At 39.4% G+C, this 12,988-nt stretch overlaps 1 long non-coding RNA gene across 2 annotated transcripts in view; it reads left to right on the forward strand.

Moving 5' to 3' along the window:
- LOC121469489 (uncharacterized) overlaps nt 1-12,988 on the forward strand; it is a 208,826-nt gene that overhangs the window by 69,752 nt on the left and 126,086 nt on the right. For both annotated transcript variants that reach the window (XR_005979580.2, XR_012053951.1), the window contains exon 3: nt 10,534-10,619. This is a non-coding gene — a long non-coding RNA (uncharacterized lncRNA). The remainder of the gene's footprint in view (nt 1-10,533; nt 10,620-12,988) is intronic.

Genomic DNA, 12,988 nt, shown 5'->3' on the forward strand with positions numbered 1-12,988 from the left:
AGTAAAACCCTCCTGCTGCTATGTGGGATAAAGTGTGAGTTAGGATTTAAAGCTGTATGCTTTTTTTTTTTCTTTGATAAGTTACTGAAGGAATTACCTCATCAGTTCCTTGCAGTACTCAAGATAACTCACTCATGTGGCTTGTCCAAGCTAGTCTGTATCTGGAGGTCCTCTGATGTTGCTGTATATCACCCATGTTATTAATTTTATTAGGTGATGTTAAGATATGACTGTTAATCGGAGTTCCAACATGATATTATGGATAGCTGCAGGAACACAGGTCTTTATATAGCATATAAGACTCTTAATGCTTAAATGATGGTGGACAGATATCTAACAAGGATGGATGAAAATAAAAGGAAAAAATTATTTCTTGTCCTATTCAATTAACTCCTCTCATGAAGAAAGGAAGGAAATGCTTAGCATTATTAGCATGCAGTTGTTTATATGCGCTCTCAGAGGTGTTATCTGCTATTTTTTTAAACATCTAGTACTCTTGGTCAAGAAAAAAAGTTATACGTCCTTGTACTTTCTAGCTGTAAATATTTTTTATCCTGAGGTTCCCACCCTTCGACCCCTTCACTTTTCTTTTAGTAGGCTTCCATTTAATGAAGCTGCAGACAGGAAGTGATTCAGATTGTAGAATGGACACTGGCAATGGGCATATGCATGAGGAGATGCTGTGAGATAGTCAGGGCTTTGAAAGAAAGTCTCTATGGAGCAGCAATCCCACTGAGAAATGGCTCCATGTACTTGAGTTGCTTCTTTGAAATTGTTGCCCTTTGTCAATATTTGCCTATGTAGGCATTATTGATTGGATTATTTATGTTCATGAATAGGTTAAACTTCAGATCACTTTTGTGGTGAGGTAGCTCTTTGTTTTAGTGGGGAGCTGGAGTTACAGAACACCCAAGCAGTGTTTCAGTTTGTCATTGGGGGCATGCTGCAGAGATGTTAAAGCTGTTTTTGAGCTCTTCTGGGTCTGTGTGAACCAAGATGCAGGGGAAAGAAAGGGGTCTTATCCCAACACTAGGACAGGACACAGCTAGTGGTTCTTCTTGGTGAGGAGATGATGTGCAGCTGAGCTCAGTAATGGATGCAGCCTAAAACTGACTTGGCCAAAGCTGCCTGGGCAGCCAGGATGGGGCAGGGAGATGAGATCTCTCCCATGCTGCTGCTGCTTGGACAAATGACTATGTGACAGAAACTAAGCAATGCAGGACATGTTCATTTAAAATCATAACTTGAATCACTCCCCCATTGATTTAATCAAACTGAAACTGAGGAGTGGCAGCAGATACTGCAGTATTACAAACTGCTCAGAATTCAAGCTGCTCCTGCACTTTGGTCACAACAACCCCCTGCAGCACTACAGGGTGGGGACAGAGTGGCTGGACAGTGGCCAGGCAGAAAGGGACTTTGGGTACTGCTTAACAGCAGCTGAATATGAGCCAGCTGTGCCCAGGTGACCAAGAAGGCCAGTGGCATCCTGGCCTGTATCAGGAATAGTGTGGCCAGCAGGATCAGGGAGGTCATTCTTCGCCTGTACTTGGCACTTGGTGAGGCCACACCTTGAGTGCTGTGTCCAGTTCTGGGCCCCTCAATTTAGGAAGGATGTTGAGATGCTGGAGTGTGTCCAGAGAAGAGGACAGAACTTTACTAGAAAAAGGTTGATAGAAGGTCTGGAGCACAAGTCTGATGAGGAGCAGCTGAGGGAGCTGGGGGAGTTTAGGCTGGAGAAAAGGAGGCTCAGGGGGGACCTTATCACCCTCTAGAGATGCCTGAAAGGAGGGTGTAGCCAGGTGGGGCCAGTCGCTTCTCCCAAGGAGCAAAGGACAGGACAAGAGGACACAGTGTAAAGCTGTGCCAGGGAAGGTTTGAGTTGGACATTAAGGAGGATTTCTTCACAGAAACGGTGGCTGGGCATTGGAATGGGCTGCCCAGGAAGGTGGTGGAACTACTGCCCCTGAAGGTGTTTAAGACTGGATGTGGCACTAATTGATTCTGTGATTCTGTAGTTAACTGACCATTCAACAACACTACATGGGAAAAATGAAGCAAGCTTAATTTTCTTGGCAATAGTTACCCTTGTTTTCCATTTCAGGAGGATCTAGGGCTCTGTGGAATATAACTAGAGATTGTCATTACAAGTCAGTTTCCCAAGACCTCTTGTGCTCAGCCCTGACTCTTAAATTAGCTCCAAAACCTCTAAAAATAGACATTACAGTGTGATTGTTGCAAGATTAATGTTATGGACTCTACAGATGTAAATTATTATTGATTTTGGGAAGGTTCACATGTATAAATCTCTCATAAATACCTTCAAGCAAATATTAATGGGGTGGAGGATCTTCTGTTTTGGGTTTCTATTGGAGTACTTGTTCCAAGAACTGACTTCAGTTGGACTCTAGTGGCAGAAAATGAAACCTGACATAATTTCCACTTAAGGTTGAGAAGATCAAACCAGTTTAGGAATTCAGACCCAAATCTGAGAACTGTCCCAAGTTCATCAGTCCAGAGGTATTCTGTTAATTTAATGAGCATCCTTGCCATGATGAATTTGGAGAGGACCAGCCTTAAAAATGGAAGCTGTAACAACAATTATGCCAGCAAAAATCAGTTTTGTCACTGGTGTGACAGGTGCTCAGACGGCCTTTCTTTCCTGCTGTCCTGCCTCAGAGCCACTGCTGTAAACCTGACAAAACTCTGATTGTTATTTACGTTTAGGCATCCTTATGTTGCTGTGATGGTACCCAGGGGTACTTGTCTGATTGTGTTTGCTATGTTATAAACTATGGTAATATGCTTATGTTACTGTTTCTAGTCATTCACAGAAGGAACTGATTGTTATCTTAAAAAAAGCCCCAGTGATTCTCCCTTCTGAATTTGTTATCAGTACAATTAAATTAAGTATATATGTTCTTAGATCTAGTATGACTAAAAATTTACTTTCCGAATGTGAAGGTATTTTCTTTGTTCTAGAAATACATCCTAAACCTTTTAGAGAAGGTAGTGACTGTCTAAAGATACACAGACACAAAAATAATAAAAAATACTGTTTGAAATTTTATTTACTATTTCTTGTAGTGCCTTTTTATAGACTCAAATACGATATCTTCTCACATATCTCACCTTTTTCATTTTTTTGTATCCAGACACTAGACTCCATTTCTACTCTTTGTAAAAAAGAAAAAACTTCTCTGTGTTTTGTAAAAAAGAAGTTTAAACTTCTCTGTGTTGTCAGAGTCATCAGAATTTTCTCAAGTCTGGGTTCTTCAATTATTTTGTAGTCAATGTTGCAGCATCACTGAGTGGCTACAGGTATTCACACGAATTGTAACCAATAGGAAAAAAGCAAATCAACATTTGCATTGCTGCTCTATTTTGGAAAAAAGATTTTTGGCATTGTAGAATAGGCGTATGTAATAAGCTAAGTGAGAAGAATATAAAAGGAAATTGCTTGTATTTTTATGAGCATGACTCGTAAGGGATATGTTTGCTATGGTAATATCCAGTGGGTTTTGCCCTCCTGTGATACAGTGTCCTATGCATGAAACTCCTTCACTTGGCTGATCTTTGGCCTTGTCTTGTTGGTTGATCTTTACTGTCTTTTGTCAGAGTCACCTTTATTTTCCTTATGTACATCAGTGATAAATACTGCCCCAATGCACTCAGGCCAGATTCCCTCCCTGTTTTATGTCTGCACCGCAGCATGTCATGGACAGGGATGCTCTCCCACCGTGCCTTAACTCCAGTTCTTGGAACCAGCAGAAATCTGCCTGCTTTGGTACACATTTTGGCAGGCACATGAAAGCTGTATTTGCTGATTGCACTGTCAGTGATGACAATCTTGCAATAGCATCCCTCTGAACTCGGGTGTTTGTGTACTCCCATGGGACACCATCCTTGGTACTTTCTGGATGCTCAGTCCTGAAGTGTGCTGGGCCACGGCATGCAGCATGGGCATGCTTCCTGCTGTCTCAGGCAAGTAGGTGCAGCCAAATGTGGGATCTCAGGAGGAAGACAACTGGGAAAGTGCAAAAGAGGTTGGTGGGAACAACATGGAAGCTCCTGCTTGCTTTCCTTGAAATGGATGCTAATGTTGTTTGAAGACAAAAAAACAAACAGTGCAATAACAATAAAAACCTACTGGCACATCTTTGGGAATTCCCAAGAAAAGAAAATGTGACAGATGCTTGCCATCATAACTAGCTTTATTATTTTAGTGAAAGAATGCTGTAGATACATTTGTTTCTATCCTGTCTGTGTCTGAGGTACTGGTGTTAGTACTGGTATTATTTCTGTTCTGTGTAATGCTTGACATTTTCTAATGTGCAAGTATCACTAGTTACTGAAAACTAAAAGTTAAGTATAGAACTGAAGCCATCTGGTAGTTCATACAGAAAAGTTAGATAATTAGCTGTTCTTGTCAAGGGACTGTAATTAAAATAGGCCATCTTTATAATAGTGACTAGTTTGCAAGGGACTTCCGGAAGCCACCTGGGATAATGATAATGAAAAGAACAAAATTAAAAAGGAGGGGGAGGTGGTGCCACTGTAGCTCATGATGACTCTTGTAAGTGAATTAAGCCAGCTTTTAACTTGAAGGCTGCTTGTTATTTTGGTACTTAGGAAAGAAACAACGATTGAGTTTTCTGACTGTTTGGCAATGTGCTGCCACTAGGTCAGCCAGGTTACTGCTGGAGATCCTTAATACTTCTGTGTCAAGCTCTGGTTTCCTTGCTCACATCCTTATTAACTTGTGAGTGCTGGTGGCACAGCTCATCTTCAAAGGCCACTCTAATCTGTGTAACCCCATGGCTCCTGCTCAGGGATTTTCTTCCTTTGGGGGAATCAGTGCTATTAAGAAACACCAGAAGAGGAAAAACATCAGAACAGTATTACTGCATCATTCTTTGTCAGCTGATGATTTGCTATGTGCATAGCAATGTTAGCGCAGTATGAATGTGTATTGATAGGTATCTCTTAAGGAATAAGCTGTTTAGCAAATAGTGCTTAGAAGGGAACCTCTTTGTGTAGTGAGAGGAAGGATCTGTGGAACTTTGGCAGCTCCAGCCCACCCTCCAGCACTGGTGTGGAGGGGCTCAGTGCTCCCTTTGGCCTTTACTGCTGGAATCTTGTCCTCCTCATCCAAGAAGAGAGCAGCAGGGAAATCCCCAAAGGCTGCACAGCACTTGCTCTTTCCTGTATGTGGATTCCCTAGAGGATGGCCTATGTCAATGTGATGATTTTAATCAGTGAAGTCTGACCTGAATCATCTGAGTAGTGTCTCTTTGAGAACACACTATTGAGGGCAGCCGTGCTAAATGCACTGGTAGGATAAAATAAATGCGTAATGAGAATGCTCCATCATTGGTGTGATTTAATTAAATATATTTTCACTTCATACTGATAAAAATCCTATCTCTAAATCAAATTAATTGAAATTAATTTGGTTTTTTTTTGTTCTTTTAATTGGCAGCTGCTACTTATTTAACAATTCTAGTAAAGACCTGCTCATGCTGTTTCAGAGGCTTTTAAAAATTTCAGTGTGACTGTAATATTTTCTCAGAGAGAATGTGCTGAAATCTATTTTAAATGTAACCAAGTTCAATACCTAAATTAAAATATGGGCAAGGATTAAAAGTACTCTGGGTTTTCTGTGCTTAGATTCTCCTCAAAAAAATCTGCTTCTAAATTATTTTCATTAAATGAAGCTTTTATGTCTCTTTATTCCTTGATTAGGAAAGCAATGATTTGAAAAATTCAAGATATTGAGGTCTCAAAAGTGTCAGGGATTCTCAGCTTCAGAAAGCATAAGTAAATATTTCAGTGCAATATGCTCAAAATAAATTGCTGTGAATGCTTGCGGATATACAAATATTTCTGATCAGTTTAATGGGTCAAACTTTCCTATAATTAGAAAGGTGCTGACTATACTCATGCATGATCAAGTTAATAATGTCTCATTGCATTCTGTATAAAACAGGAGTGTGATGCATCTGGTGAATGCTTATCTACGGCTTCTAGTAAGAAGTGTTGAATCTGAACACTACGAATTTTCTTTTCCTTTTTTTTTTTTTATATTGAGAAAATTAAACTATTACAAACTGCTTTTGCAGTGCTTTCTTGAATGCCATCAAAAGCAGAAAACCCAGATTTTAGATTCCAAGTGCAGGTTGTGACTCATGTTTTAAGTTCTGCCTGCTCATGACCTGTTTTAATATCTACACCTGGTGACCTGATGGCCAAGGTTCTACTTTGTAATATTTTTTTTGGTGACAATTTTTTCATTATGCTCAGTCAAACGGTTTAACTTTCCAGTATTCTTTACACCTCTGTTGTTATTTACTTACATGGGAGAAAATGGACTGAGATGTTGACAACCAAGGTAAAGCAAGAACAGGCTTTTCATTTGGTAATGTTATAACTGGCTTCAGATAAGTCTTGCAAATGAATAAGTTACTGTCAAAGGTATGAGATAATAGAAAGCCTGGGTGGCTGGGGTTAAGCACTGTGAAGTCTGAATGACCTCTTGGTGGCAGTTCAGTAGAGTAAAATTTAATCTGGTCATAAAATTCAGATTTTTTTTTTAACCTAAGGATTGTTTTGTGGTATGCCAAGCCATCGGAATATTCCTCCCCCCACCAAATTTTTTCCCTCTAATTTGCCAGAGTTTTTTCTCATCCTCTCTTTAATGAGGTGTCTGATTATAGATTTTTTGGTTTGTCCTGTTCTTTGTACAAGTTGGTGAAATTCAGATTTTCCTGTAGATAAGCCTTTGGCTTTTCAGTTGCTTCTGCCTTGCAAAGAAATTAATTCCTTCAAGCCACTGAGTCTGCAGCTCCAGCTGTGACTGTAGATGAATATTCTTGCAGGGTCATGTACTGTAGCTCTGAACCTAAATAAAAGGATTAACAAGAGTTCACTTGGAGGAAAAACACTTAATTTCACTATAATAACTATCAGAATCCATAGGGAAAACCAATAAAGCTTTACTATTAAAATTGTTAACAAATGATTATTCCACCCTGACCTTCTCTTCCCGCTGTTATTGTACTTTAGAACAGTAACAAATGATGGGATTGACCTAGTTCATGGTAGTGCTTTTGTCCCAAGCCTACAAATGATCTTTTTCTTGTAAAATAATTCCTAGTCTAGTTCTTTTGAGAAGCATTGATACTATTTATGACAGAAACAATATTTTCTGATGCATTTCACACAATCTTCTGCCTCAAAACTTTGCTTGGTATGAAGGAAGAAGGGGCATCATGTAGACAGTGATGCTGGAAGTGAGCCTGGCAGCCAGCAATACCCATAAGGATTGCTCCAGATGAGCATGACTGATTTCCACAGCCAGCACAAAGAGCTTTTAATGTTTCCTGGCAGAAAAGGAGGAATTCTAGGGTGGGCAACTCTCTTCAGTTGCATATATAGACCTCATTGTCTCATCTCCAAGCAGCACCTCTGCTCAGGAATGGGGGAGAGCAGAGGGGCTGCTGGCAGGGGCTTCCTCACTCATATCTCAGCTGGCTGTTGATGACTGTGGCACAGATGCTTTCCACTCAAGCAAGGGGTGTAGAGTGCACTATTGCACTGCTCACAGCAATAGTCTGATCCTTCAGGGCTCTCATATCTCTGATGGACATGCAAGGAGAAGGCAGAAGGATTTTGATTCTAGTGATCTTGACTCTCTCCCCAGCATTTTTTTAGGACTGTCAGCCTCAGGCAGCACTATCGTCTGAGTAGCCAAAGCAATACTTGTATCCATTTCCTTGGGAAGGAAGTCAGGTAATTAAAACTGACTAATGTGACTGCCCTGATTGGCTTAAGAAATCAAACAGACGAAAGCTGTCTAATTAAAAGGTTAAATCTTGATATTAGCTTTGTCTTCTGCTTTATTTGGGCTTTGGAGGTGGTGAGCAAAGCTGGTTGGTAGGTTGGTGACCATCATGAGCCCCTGTCTAAAAAATGCCACAGTGCACATCTGGGTTCCCTGCTGGGAGCTCCTGAGGCCGAAACCAAGGCATGAAGGCTGGTCTCCCCAGAAATGGTCTGAGGTTCTGCATGGGCTCAGACTTGACACCAAGAGCTGGAAAGCATTCTGGGTTCTGTCTTGTGCTTTTGTGTTCCTTATTTTTGCTTCAGGGATTTTGCCCCTATGAGGCATGTTTATTTGCCTAGTACATATTTTCAAAGAAATATAACTTGTAAAAGAATTCATCAATCTGTCTTTCATCAGTAGGTAACCTAATATTTTTCTTTTGTAGATAAAAGAAAAATGTATGGATAACATTGTGTTTTGTTTCAACAATGTTTCTCATTTGTGACCAGATGAGAATCACACTTAACTTTGACTGGTAACCTAACTCTTTTTATTTCTCTCAAGTTTTGTTGCTTGCACGCTTAGGAATGTGGTTTTGGATTTTTTCCCTCTTTATGATTATTTTGTGGCGCATCTACTGAAACTGTAGAGACTACCAACAGTCCATAGGGATAGCCTAGGAGCCACAGTCTGAATAGAAGTCCATATGAACTTCTGTTCTTCACTACACCCTTGCTTCAGCACTCTTTGAGACAACTGTTTTTGAAGGTCTCTTGTTTAATGCTTAATGTGGCTTTAATAAGCCACAAGTGGCAATTATCCTCTAAAGTTAGGAACTGCAGTTAATAAATTAGGTATGCTCTTCTATCAACTAATTTTATATTTTATTTTTTTTTTTTTTTTTAATGGCTTATGTTCAGGTAAGCAGCTTGTGCTTTTGAGAGGTTTCTGTTTTTCCTGCATTCTTCAGTGATGTTGGGTCTCCTTCCAGAGAAATTGCAGAGATTCTGTTAGAAGAGACTCGAGTTTTAACAGCATGTTTTTTGGGAAAGGTTGGCTGATATTTTGGCTGTATTTTCTGGACCTTAGTGTTATAAGATGAAAATTATACATCAAAGCCACTTCAGGTAATGGTGCAACTGTCAGGTCTCTCTCTATGTGTTAGGTCTTCATTGGCTCATTGTTGAATTCACACCAGTGGGATTTAAACATGAATAGGGAGCTGTAATTTAGGATCTCCTGCCACTACGCAATAGCTTGAATGTACACCAAGTTTATGAGATGAATTCTGGATAAGGCTAACTTACATTTATCTGATTGATTTATTTAATTAATTTGTAAACAGAACAAATATCTGAGGATTCACTAATGAAATAAGAATATTACCTGATCCTGCTGTATTTTGAGTTATTTCTTAACACAGACATACACTGAATCCTCTGCTGTGTAATTGGGGGTGAGGTTCTCTTGGCTTTTTGGCAGTTATGTAAAACTGGGGTGATGTGAAAAGACATAAAATAGAAAAGCTAATATTAGATAAAGCACTTCAAGTTTTGTAGATGATGAGATGGGTTTCTGCTGGTGGATTTTGTAAGCTTTGTCTCTTTGTAAATGAAGTACAGGCAAACACAGTTGTAGCCCTGTCCTGAGTGATCCTTTGTTAAGCCTGACTTACTGGAGTAGGCAGCTGGATTGTCCATGAGAAACAACTGCACTGAAGCCGCAGAAATCAGAATGTTCTTCCATATGCTGCAGGTTGCTGGAAATTGACGGGGACTTATGCGGAGACTGCATTGTGCACCTTACATAATTTTATGATGTGCAGCAGGGAGGAGATGGGTGTTATAGATGTAGCTCACAATCTTGTATGCTGTTATGGAGAAGGACTTTTCCTGTGCCCTTGAAAGCATGTTTTGTCCATGCAGTTTATGGTGCTATGCTTGCAGACTGCAGTACGTGAAATCTGAAAGGTTAATTTCCTGACTGCAATGTTGCTCTGTTAATCAAGTAGACACATGTAACACTAGCTGTGCACATTTTTTCAAATTCGGTATTTGAGTTATAAAAAGAAGACTTTGCAGAGATACCATTTAACTGATGTAAGTTGCAGAGCTTTTTAATGTACTCATGTTGTGGTTCTAAAGTCAAAATGCAGCACTAAACATAGCATAGTGTCCAGAATTTTAAAGTATACTTTGTACCTGGATATTTAAACATAGAGCTTTCCAACTGAAAAGAAAAAAATAGTAATGAGAGATGTATTTCACATTTATCATAAGTAATTCTTTCTATAAAATGCAACCATAATCTGGAAATGTTATTTTTTTTCTGTGAGAAATGAAAAACTTCTCTAGAACTACTGTGAATTAGTACCAACAAGTGAATATGTACATGCAGCATAGTTGCCAAATCACCAGACCAACTGTGGATTATTGTTTCTCTTTTGATTCTTCCATTTTTGCATGTCACGGTGATTTTTTCCATCTATAATTAGTCTTGTAAGTAATTTTGTTGCCTGTGGTTCTGATTCTGCCTCAGCAAAACATATCACAATTTTGAATGCATGGAGAAAGTCTAAGTCATTTAAACTAAAAAAAAATCCTTGCAAATTCAGTGTCACACTGAATTCTGAAATATTATTTTTCTATTTGCAATGGATTTGGTGGCTTTTATATTGTGTAACATGCTCTTTCTTTTTAAATACTTAGGAGTTCACCAGATCTTTTTATGTGGTTGCTGAAGCATTGCCCTGGGACAGCAGTAATGATGGATGGACGAACAGAACACACTTCAGGTAAGAAATCAGATACATGCAATTTGGTGTGGCTGTTCATTAACTTTTCTCACATTGTTTTGGTTCAGCTTCAATAGAAGCAGTATTTAATGTTACACTACTAAAATTCACTGAATAAAAAATATAAATCTCTTGTCTACATGAATGTTTACATATATCTCTGTAAATCAGTGTCAAGTTTTTTGTTTCCTTCTAGATTTGGTAACCCTGGTAACAGATGCTGCAGCTGCTGTTATCATCTTTATTCTTGCTACTGTATAAATTTCCATTGGAATTTTATTTAACATTAGTGGTTACAACTATAGGTCTGAATATAAGAACGATTTCAGCATTTCTTGTGTGGTTTAGGTAACTTAGCTTGTTCTTTAAGGCTGTGCCAATTCAGGATATAGTTGTCAAGTTTTTTATGTCTTTGGACGTTAATGCAAGCTTGTTAAAGCTTGCACAAAGGCAAGCAAAAGTTGGTATTGATTTAATGCTTGTTGTGCCACAAGCTTTGTGGGAAAACATGGGCAAAACCTGTAGTTTCCATATCAGTGGGAACTAAGTGCCTACACACCAATATGCTTGTATTTCTGGTAGAGAAAATAGTGTGTCCAGAGTACGTTTTTTTTACACAACTCTGATATGCCCAGGGCTGTATTGTGTGCCTTTATTGAGTTTTCTGTGTGCCTGAGGATCACCTTGTGCTGGCAAGGCAGAGCTGCCAGGCAGCCAGTGCTCTAAAGTGATGGTGGGTACTGCTGAGTGCACATTTCAGCTACAGTGAAAGGCTTAGCCTTATGTGTAAGTGTTTTTTTGAATCACACGTGGGGTTTAATGTTTTTGGCCTTCCAATTGCCCTCATCTCATCTTCCTTTGCGAGAGCATTCTGAAGACAGACGTGGTGGAGACTGCATTGTGTTCAGGTTGGAGCCAGATGTGTAGGTATAGCATTAAAGAGTTGTCTTAAGGCAAGGACACAAAATATATAGAGGCATGACCCTGGAGTTTACTTTATTTTCTAACTTGCAGAGTGCAAGAGCATAAATACAGAAAACACATAACAATGTAAGTATCTGTGGATCAAGGACCAGGTTAGCACAGAGATTTAGGAAGGCCTCCTGTCTCATGTCCCAGCTGTCATCCTATGACTGACAGCTGGTGCCCAGAGAGGAGAGTGGAGCATGTGATTGCTTCCCAAATCAACCTCTCATGCTCCATAGATGGCCATCGGTGTCAGTGCTGGCTTCTTTGATGAGTAGTCTTGGCTATACTTTCCTTTTCTGTGGATTTTTGAGGTTATGGTTTTATCCCAGGTGGATTTTTAGGCTCTGCCACTTTGTACTGTTCTGGATACCCCAGCTGAATTCAGGAAGGGAGGAAGCAAGTAGTCCCTGAAGTTAGTTTTGAGCCTCCTACTTGCTAATTTCATTTAACCTGGGGACTGGGTTGACATGCCAGGAGACTCAGTAGTTGAGTTGAGGCTTTTCTGCTCCAGTGGGGTGGTAGGAAAGGATGATGGGTGCAAACCTTTAAAGAGAGTTAAAAAAGCAGCTAGACTAAAATCTCCTTGAAGTGAAATGAAACTGCAGGCCTTCTGTGCCCTCCCACTGCTAGTGCCTTCCTAATGAATAGGTTTGAGGCAGCTGCTCAGACCTGTCTTACTTTCATCTTTTAGTTTATTTCCTGTGATTTTAATAGGAATTTGAAGTTTGTGTTCTGTACCTCCTAGAGTTACAGAAAGCTACAGCGAAGATGCTATGTCATCTGTTAAGAAGTAATCCTGCCATTTTTTTCCTGACAGGATTCAAAATTGTTTGGAAGAAACTACCATAAATTTAAAATATCCTGAGGATACATATTCAATGGGTTGAGCCTCCCAGCAAGACATTAAAATATAGCACCATTAATCAGAACTGAACTATATTTTTTTCTTGTTGTTTTTCTTTTGCACATTTAAAACATTGCTTTTGGGTTCACAGAAACTTTAGATGGACTAAAAAAACCCAAAAAAACCCAGAAACAAAAACCAAAAAAAACCCCAAAAACAAAAAAAAAGAGTTGCCCAATGATGCCTTTGCAGAAAAATCATTGCACTGAGTACCTGACTGTACATATTGCACCAGATGTGTCGAGGCTATGGAAGAAAGTGTGAATATTGCACAAATCTACCTGAGTTGCTTAGATGTAGTCTCAGAAAAACACTATGCAATATATATGATGTTAACCATTTTGGTAGCATTGCTGAACTGGAAAAGGCTGAAGGTGGGTCTCTCTGAAAACATAAAATTTGAGACATGAGTGTGCTAACTACAGAATTCGGAATATGACACTTTTCCATGTAAAGGCATTCCAAATTCTGTAAAAGCAAGCAGAAACTAAAACAG

This window comes from Taeniopygia guttata, chromosome 2 (assembly GCF_048771995.1).
Source record: "Taeniopygia guttata chromosome 2, bTaeGut7.mat, whole genome shotgun sequence".
NCBI lineage: Eukaryota > Metazoa > Chordata > Aves > Passeriformes > Estrildidae > Taeniopygia > Taeniopygia guttata.